This window comes from Pleurodeles waltl, chromosome 9, assembly GCF_031143425.1.
Source record: "Pleurodeles waltl isolate 20211129_DDA chromosome 9, aPleWal1.hap1.20221129, whole genome shotgun sequence".
Lineage (NCBI taxonomy): Eukaryota > Metazoa > Chordata > Amphibia > Caudata > Salamandridae > Pleurodeles > Pleurodeles waltl.
Window position 1 is genome coordinate 350,209,142 of NC_090448.1, and position 10,208 is coordinate 350,219,349.

Consider the following 10,208-nt stretch of genomic DNA (forward strand, 5'->3'; position numbering starts at 1 on the left):
GAATGTGGTTTGTTCATTTTAGGGATGCTTGTGCTGTTAAAGGGAACCTAGCAGTTCCACAGTACAGTCTGCTAGGGTTAAAACACGAGGCTGAGGTTTCACACATGACCAGTGTCAGATCTAGCTTCAGTAGGCATCAGTCCAGAATATTTTTAGTTGGGTCATTGTGCACTTTATGACAACATGTTTGTGTTTACATATAGAATGTGTCAGTTCTTTATGAATGCCTGGTGCTGGGGCTATGTTACATTTTTCTACAGCAGGTACTACTACCGGCCTGCTATTACAATAACTACCATTACAATAGACATTCAGAAAATAACTAATTGTTGTGACTCGAGTGCATTTGTTCCTCTTCTCGTTCACTCACCACTGCCAAGCGGTCCCATGATATGTGCTAGTAATGCACGCTTGTTGCCAGCAACCTTTTCTCAGCGTAGGATTTTGTATTCAATATTAGAATTAAACAGGATGTAGAGTGCTGGTGGCTTAAAAATCAGCACTGGTTTATTGTATTGACCATGACATGGGGCCATTTGGTAGCTGTATGGGTCACTGCTTTTGTCACTACGATCAGTGACCCTGAGAGGTGAGATGGCAGAGCTGTAAAGAAACTCCTCCGGGGTGTGGAATTATTATGTACTAATACTGCTTAAGTTGTGCTGGAGGATTATAGGGCTGGAGCCATTAAAAACATGGTCCCTTGTGGCTTTTTGGGAAATCTGAGAGCTACATCACCCTAAAAATATTGACTACATACGTCCCTGGCTGCACCCGACCACCATACTGCCCCCTCTTTTAAGCCTTCTACAAGTACCACCTCTTCAACCTCTTACTTCCCTGATCCTGCCTTCCTAAAATTAATAGGTTTCTTCGATCTTCTAACTGCCCCTACTTCTAATTTTCCTACAAGTAATAACTCTTCTCGAACCCTGGCAACCCTTGACAGATTCGTCTTAAACAAACAATGTGCTCGCCAATCTCCCTTTCTGTTCCCACTAGAGTTCTTTTTTTTCTGAGTTGCTCTGAGGCAGAGGTTGAAGTAGTGCTTAATTTGAGCTGGTGGTTTCCAGTGCTCTCCGCCGGCACTTCATTGTCAACACAGGTGCTTGTGAATGTCTAATTTAGAAATGAGCACAACAGCAGTTGTTGATAAATTCAACATATATTAAAAATAACTATTAGCTGCAGCCCAAGCCATTCTTACAGCTTTGGGGGCCTGGAATAGTCTGAGTTGGTACGGTCACAGGCGTCGCTGGCAGGGGAATGTATTGTGCAGGCTGCAGGGGCCTCCTGACGAGGGCCCTGGCACTTCTCTGTTTACAAATTAAGCTCTGCGTGGAAGTCAATAGGATCTTTGGGGCACGATGTGCCCATACTTTTTTACTTTATCATCGACAGCTCTCCTACTTTTTGTTAAAAGGCAACCTTCCTGGGACAGTTGAGATGCATCAGCTTCGGTGAAAGGGAAGGAGCCTCCTGTGCTGTGAAGATGAGGGAGGGACAGGCACCTAAATACCAAGAGACACACCTTCTTGCCAGGGTGCTGCTGCCTGAAAGAAACGTAAATGTGTTCAATTGGTTAATCTGAAAATGTAATGACTGCTTGGAAGCCGGTATTGGCTATAAATGATGGAGTCACATCAAGTGTTGCGATGACAAAAATGTATTCTTTTTTTTAAAGGCATTGGAATGGTGTTTCCAGCTGAGCCATGGAGTGCATGCTTTTAATGCACGGTTATAACAATTGTTTGCACAAGGTACAGTCTCCGTATTACTAAAATCTATGTTTTGGAAGCACTTTCTTTCATCTTAAACCTAAATCTTTTGCACCTTTTTTGGCAGCCTGTAATACTGTGTGTAATGTAAGTTTAAAAATAATGACACGTATATGCACAGTGCTTTCTGACACAATGCACAGTGCTTTCTGGCACAGGCTGGGACGTCTTAGCAGTAAAATACAGGAGTCACTGCTCCCCACTGCAACAATCAGGATTCAATTCTGTGACGTGCAGGGATTACTTTAACCCAGTGGTTCCCAAACTGTGCACCGCGGCTCCTTGGTGCGCCGTCAAAATTAGCCAGGGGCGCCGCACACAGTCTGGAAACCACTCGGAGGTGCTTTTAATCGGTAGCTTTTCACCGTGGTTTTGGAAACAAAACCCCCTGCATTAATTATTGTGACCAGCGGAGGGCGCCAGAGTACCATTAATAATATCCCTATGACAAAAGAAAATAAATAGTTTAAAATAAATGGTTTTCAGGAACCTGAACGAGAGAATTAAGAAGTCAAACTGTAAATAGTGTAGGTACAGGTACAGGCTGGGATTACGTTCCCCCACCCGCCAAAAAAAAGTAACATAATGGGGAGCCGTGGCCAACACGGCCAATAGGTCAAAGGAGCCGGGGATTGAAAAAGTTTGGGAACCACTGCTTTAACCAGTAGAGGTTTCCAAACTTGAAATAGTGCATTTCCCACTGATTAGTTTAACTTGCATTTATTTTAGCCTTATAGCCCACTGCCAAAGGCTATCCTGTTTGTTACAAGCCCTGACCCAGAGTTATATGCCCGAGCCGCAGTCGAGGCTGCAGGCCTACAACATCTGTAAGAAGCATAATGCATCACAACGCTTTTAAACCTTGTTATTTCTCTACAAAAGTAATGAAAAACAAGGGGGTTAGCCAAACAGATGCAGCACAATAAAGTTCCAATTTGATAACATTCTTAAGATAAATAATTTCAAGATTCCCCATGGCAGACATAATGTACAGTGCAAGGTGGCACAAGCAATGAGTCAGACAGTCATGCTTCCCCTTTGGGATATGTTAAAAACAAGCATTGCTTCTTCCTCCTAGCCCCTACTACTGTGTACCAATGGGTTGTCTTTGTTTGTGCATAAGTGGACTGGGACACTTTGTCAAATATTTTTTTTAATGGAAGGTCGAAACCTAATACATTCATTGGCTTCCCATAACTCCAGTCGTTTTCTTGCTCTTAATGAATGTGGACAATTCCTTGGGACTCCTCTCGAATTCTTTTGCTCAGTACTTCAGAACGTGTTTTTCTAATAGTTGCCTGCGTCCTCAATTGGTTCCATATCTCCAACATATGCCTTTATGATGCAGGTCGTACCGAATGAGGTTCCTGTAGATCTAATGTCTTCTTATCCGACCCCAAACATTATCCCCCGAATTCGGAATGCACCTTAAAGCGTATCTAACAAGGTTACGTCATTCTCAGGTTGGAAGGTATAGCCAGATGAAGTCATTCCTCAGTTAGCACATAGCCAAATTCATGCATTTCATCCCGCCCCAGTTAGCCCTAGCCATATTCTGTAATGCCGGCGTTGGGACAATTAGGCGTCATTGTGAGTGTCCCGGGATCGGGATCAAGAATGTAATAGTAATTACTGCATTCCCTGTAATTTCCCCCAAGAGAATTTCGGCGTGCCACATCTGCTGAAATCCACTTAGACTAAACCCCGGGAATGCAGAAAGCACCCACATCTGTATGAAATTCCACATTTGGGTGGGAAACCTCATGATGCCGTTGATATCTTATTTAAATATCGATCCGGGCGATATTGGTTAATATTGTGGCTGATAATCATCGCATCCCCAACCAGGCCACCCATGGCAAGGGCCCAGTAGCACTGGCCAAAATAATCAATACCTGCCAATTTACAGGTGTCCATCCAATATAATTCAAAGTCTTATAATCCAGTAGTTTTAACTGAAACTGTTAAACTCTTCAGTGAATAAACTTTAGACTAAAATTGCCGGTAGGATGCATATAATAAACTCATTAAAAATGCAGCAAAAATGTTGAAGCAGCAGTATCACACGACTACGTATCAGAGACGGGAGTGGCCCTGTTAACCCTCCTTGTTAGCAGTTTTAATTAGGGTGTTGCTGAGTCTGTTCTGTCTAACTCTGCAGATAAAAGTTTATAAAAACAAAGGGAAAACCATTATAGGGAGATGCAAAGCCAGCCACAATAAGAGAGGCCCAGATGGAGAAATGATGAGAAAAGGCAGAAAGGAAGAGTGAAGTTAAGGATAAATGAAAATAAGGAAGAAACCATGAAAAGGAACGGTCAAAAGTATGGGTACAAGAGTGAAAGATTTGATGGATGGAAAGGTAAAATGATATTTGCATCGATGGGTGAAAACAAGAATTGATGGGATGATAAAAAGCTGGATGAATGTGTGGATGGATGGAAACCTACATGGAAGAGTTAAAGGTGGATTGATAAACGGAGTGTGAAATGTTGGATGAATGAAAAAGAATGGATGGCTAAATGAATGGATGCATTGTTGCAAATGGGAGTGAAAGAGTGGATGGAAGACTAACGAGTAAATGGTGGATAGGATGTAAACAAAGGATAGATGTAACGGTGAAAGGATTGATGGAAGCGTCGAAAGATGGGTAAAATATGGATGAATGGATGGATGTTGAATGAATGGCATAAAAGATGGACAGTTGGGTGGACGGACCTCTTCTAGGGTGTATAGGACTTAGCTGCTAACTCACCTGGTCACATTTGAAGTGCAGATCCAAGTGGGGGGTATTTTACTCTTCTTGCCACTCCCCCGAAAGCCAGCCACACATTGGCATACCAAAACAAATTCTGAAAAATACGAATTGTACAAAAATGTAAAGAACATTGCTCTTTGTAGCTAAATCCGAAAACTCCTCATTCCATATGTCAATTTTATGCAAGAGCTGGTGTCAATGTTGTTGCATTGTTGGTTTCAAACAGCTTTGCACTTTCTCTAAAATGTGATGCTTTCATCATGAGGACCCTCAGAATCTTTGTTGGTCACTGGTGATGTTATGTCTATGGAAATCGATTCTGGTCAGTTAGGGGTTTGTTTTTCTGTTGATTCCTTGGCAGTCTTTCGCCCTTGTCTGATCCATTAAAATGCTACAGATTCCCCTGTGTTCCAACTCTTTAATTCTGTATCATAACACACAATTGATAAATAAGTAGCAGTTATGAAAGGATCAATCAAGAAGTTTAATCTAGTATGGTAATACTGTTTTTTTTTTTCCCCAAAGGGCTTCATAGCTCTGAATGCTGCTTCAGAAAACATCCATGCCCTTCTCGGCAAAGGAGAATCCACCACCCTCATCCTGCTCGAATTGTCTGCCAATTTCGGCATGGTTTCCCACCACACAATCATCTACCTCCTGTGCCAGATAGGATTAACCAGCGATGCACTCAAATGGATGGCATCCTTCATCACAGGGCACACCCAGAACATCTCCCCCCCCCTTCACATTACAAACCAACCATAACATCTGCTGCGTTCCCCAGAGCTTGTCCATTAGCCCCACACTCTTCAACATCTACATGACGCCTCTCGCTGACCGTCAGATCTCACTACATCAACATCATCTCCTACCCTCACGACACTCAGCTTGTCCTATATCTCTCCGCCAACCCCACTTTAACCAAGTCAAATTTCCACAACTGCATGAAGTGTCTCAGTGTGGATGAAGAACTACCTAAAGCTGAACACAGACAAGACAGAAGTTCTCATCTTCGACAAACACTCCACCCTCTGGAATGATTCCCGGTGGCTGGTGGAACTCTGCCCCACCCTCCATGCCAAATGTCCACACCCGCAACCTTGGCATCATCCTAGACAGCGAACTCTCCATGAGACGTCAGGTCAACTTCGCCACCTCAGCCTGCTTCCACACGCTTCGCATGCTCAGAAACATTTTCAAGTGGCTCCCCATCAACAGAAGGACAGTTACTCATGCTCTGTTTACCAGCTGGATTGACAATGGCTATGCACTCTATGCAGGTACCAACACTGAATTTGTGCAAAGGCTCCAAACAATACAGAACGCCGTGGCCAGACTGATTCTTGACCTGCCCGAGAGAGACCACATCTCCCTGCACCTGAAATACCTCCACTGGCTCCCGGTCCAGAAGAGATGCCACTTCAAGCTCCTCCCCCATGCCTACAAAGCCCTCCATGAACAAGGACCTGCCTACCTGAACCAGCACCTGCAATTCCACAACGCCCTGCAGGAACCCCGGCTCCGCACACCAGGTCCTCACACAGATCCCTCGCACTTTCCGCTGCCGGGCCAGATGTTGAACCTTCTCCTTTTTCAATGCCAAGGCCTGGAACACTCTCCCCCTCCACCTACGTACCTCCCACTTGCTGACCAAATTCAGAAAGGGGCTCAAAACATGGCTTTTCAATTGAGACCAGTTTCAAGCACCTGGATACCCTCGCAGGTGACAAACCGAGCTTTACAAATACTTGATTGATTGAGTTTCATATTTTTAAATCTGTGCTATTCATGACTTTATTTATTTCTCTGGCAGAGCAGCGGAAGTCAGTCAATCATTTGGGAAATGACACAACGATCTGCCATATTGAATATACCTTCAGGCATTTTTGCTTAGCTCTTACATGAGTCACATAATCTTCAGTTCAGTTTAATTGACATAATCATTTGGTTTAAAAACAAATCCATAAAGGAGTTCAGTACACTAAAATCACACAGTGATAAAAACATTTTAGTATTAATTACCTCACATATATTACTCACTTAAGGTTTGCTAAGTATTCATAATATACCTCCTGTAATTTCCTTATTTTAAACACTTGTTGCACAAAGCTAACCACAGCTGCACATATAGCCACAGAGCGTAACTGCTCTAAACAGAAGTGCAGGTCTGCGCTGTCTAACATTTAACTTCTTTAAAAAAGTCCTAAAAAATAATGTCCTTGGGACCTTATAATATTTGTAAAAAAAAAAAAAAAGAGAGATATAAAATGAAGAGTACCCTGCATAGAGGAGCCGTCACATGGACAAAAAGGAAAATCCATAACCAATGACCTATACTAGAAAGGAAATGAGACAATGGATTGCATTCAGTAGAAAGTGTATTAAAAAAAATCTTTGTTGTGGTTCGTTATCTTTTAGGATAGGGCTGCATAGCGTTCTTAAGTAACAGCATGGAGCGTGAAATAACTTAGTTTTTTAAAACTTGTTCTGAGCCCTACTGTCCTCACAAAATGCATTAAATAAGTTATTTTTTTACTTTAAAGCTGAAAGTTTCAGAGTCCACAAATATTCCAGGTTTACCCAGGCTTCCACTTAATTTTGTTGATATATCCCGCCCGAAGACTAGTTAAGGCACAAGCAAGTGAATAACACTCTCGTAAAACGTACTTATTGAAAATTGCATCAGGCTTCGTCCAGATTGAATGGCACAATATGAGTGGTTCGAAGTCTAATCGTATCCTCTAGGGAAGTCATACCCAGCTCCCCATATTTGTGGGTGGGCCAGACGTTTTATTAAAAAGGCTTTTCCTAACCTTTGTAAATTCCTTAAGTTAGTGTAGCCTCACCAACCTGCACCATCACTGGCAATACTTGCTCAAATAAATGGAACTCACCTCCTAAGTGTTTTCATACCCAGCTACATGTGAATCTAAAATCTCCCTCTGTAGCTTTATCGAACTGCTGTTTTGTAATATTTCTCAAATTACCCCATTTTCTGAGCGAATCAATTTGAGTTCCCACATAAGAGAAAGCGCCTACTGTGCTGATCTGGACATCATGGGCAGTATGAGGTAGAAACTTGACTGGGCTATTATCCCAACTCATAGTAAACAGTTTGCTTAAATTCATTTTAAGATCGAATTGGCGCATAGAAAGCATAAAACACTCTAGAAGCTTTTGAGGTTCTTTTGTCATTCTGGCCCTCAGAACAGCTTCATCCGCAAATAATAAAACCGGAATTGGTCGGGCTCCAATCTCTGGCAAACCTTCCCTTTAGCAACTACAAACATCTCTAAATCATTAATATAAAATGTAAATAAAAATGAAACAAGCACACGGCCCTGCTTAGCACCTCTTCTAATTTTAAAGGAATCTGAGCACTCGCCATTAGAGCCAAAGCAAACTTAGCCGTATCATCTGTGCACAATTGGCTCAAAAGACACACTATTGCTTCACCTGAACAGGTGTTCTTATAATGGACCATGGCTTTGGATGATCAATGCAAGTGAATTCGCTTCTAAGGTCCATAAATGCCAAGTGAACAGACACTTTCTTGTCTACAGGATGGTTGATAATTAACAAATTCAAATTTCGAAATTGTTCATCGTACCTTGGCCACTCCGAAAGCCAAACTGCGTATCCGGCAAGATAGACTTTTCCTCCATCCAACTTTCTAGTCCACTCCATAAAAATCACCCCATCACCTTTACTGAATTCATCAATGATATATGGCAATTACATTTAGGCTCCATTCTATTCCCTTTTAAAATCAGAATATTAATTAATTGAAACTGAGTATCTGGTCGACCCTTGATGCTGCCCTAAAGATGTTAATTTGCAGCGGTGTCCTAAGCTGAGTATTGTCCTTATAAATGTCCATCAGGACACCATCTGGTCCCAGGGCTTTACTGGACCGACTTTTATTGCTAGAAGAACCTCAGACATTTAAAAAGAAATAGCACAATTCCAAGGACCATGAAAAGATTCTCTGTCTGTTATTGGTGAACTCGCCTGATGTGTCTGAAGATAGTTATCACTAATATAGTTTACCCACTCTGAAGCATGAATTCTAGTGCTTTCACTGACGGAGCTGAGGTATCCCTGAAATAAGAAGAATTGATTACTTTCTAGAATATAGTATTATCTTTGTTTTCACTATCTAATACAAAGGACCAGATGTACTAAGAACTGGTCGCAAAATACTGGTCACAAATTGCGACCTGTATATTTGTGAAGTGTTATAATTTGCAAAATAATCAATGTACTAATAGGTCGGTTCGCATATTACTGATTCCTATTGGGTTGCGCTATAATCTACCTCATGAGTAGTAAAGAGGTATGTCGCATATTGAGTCCCACTAAGAATCACAACCATTTCAGAAATTATGGCCTGCTGAGGTCACCAGGCCACCATGTCTGTGATTGTTTTTAAATCAAGCAATGTTTTTTAAATTAAAAATAAAATAAAAGTGTAAGTTTAATTTTTTAAGTGCCCACTCCCTACTCTTGAAAAATATTTTTGTCAGCATTCACAAAGGGTAAGGGGGCCTATGGAGACCCCTTCAGTTTTAGAATGGTTTCTACTTCCTTTGAGGAGGTAGTGAAAAATTAATGTCTTATGACCGGAATTTGGTTGCAAATCATTAATATGTACCATTCAGTGAATTGGGATGTTTTGCGTCCCCAAAAATACTTTGTACATATGGCTTGAACTTCTCCCGGGCCTCTTGTTATAAAAGAGCCCTGCAAGCCAGGAACGTTATAATTTTGTATACATTTGTGACTTCTGCCCTATTTCTAGTGTTCTGCATAGGGCAGCCCACACATTTTTATGTTCTCACGCGCTGGCATGATCCAACAAGCCAACCTATATCCCCTCTGATCTTCATATCTTTTGGTAAAGGAAACAAAGAGGTTTTATCCATTAAACTTGTACGTAAGTGTAAAACTTTTTTTTAACAAATATTCTGTAGAACACCCCCAGTTCCTGATGTTGTGGTGCCATCTAGTGTTTCAATTGAGGTACTTAAGTATTATTAAGATTATCAACTGTCTTCACAATGGTATATGAAGGGAACAGAAGTTATTATTGACTAAGCCATTGGCTATGAAATGGTGGACCTTGGATTTCTTCTACTGTATAGGCTGAAAATGGGTATGTGCATGTGGAAAAGCCTTGCCATGAATCCAATCCTTCCTCTCCCACCACAGCCAAGCAATTTTGATTGGGTCTCTGGAGTCATTCTCATGAGCAGAGCCATGTAACATATCTCCTTCCTGCATACTGTTGACCTTCCACACGTGCCCTTCATACAGGATAACATTATAAGAATTTATGCTTACTTTCGGTCTGGAGGCAGTTACAAATATCATTCAATCTCTCATTTGAATAGTAATATAACATCCAACTTAATGGTAAAGCAGGATTTCATTTTACTAATTTGAAAGTTTCACTTTTAGAAAATTGCCACTTCTTTGCAAAAGCAAAAAGTTCCTTTCTTCCAGTGTCCAGAGCCACTAGACCCTTGATAGCTCTCCCAGAATGGTTTGTGTATACTTTCCAGACAGTGGACAAATAGCCTTGGCTGTGGAGAGAGGTATTCCTCTCCTGGGCAGGATGCCTGGGGGCTGTACCCAGCCTCTGCCTGAGCTTCTCATGGTGTTCTGGGGGA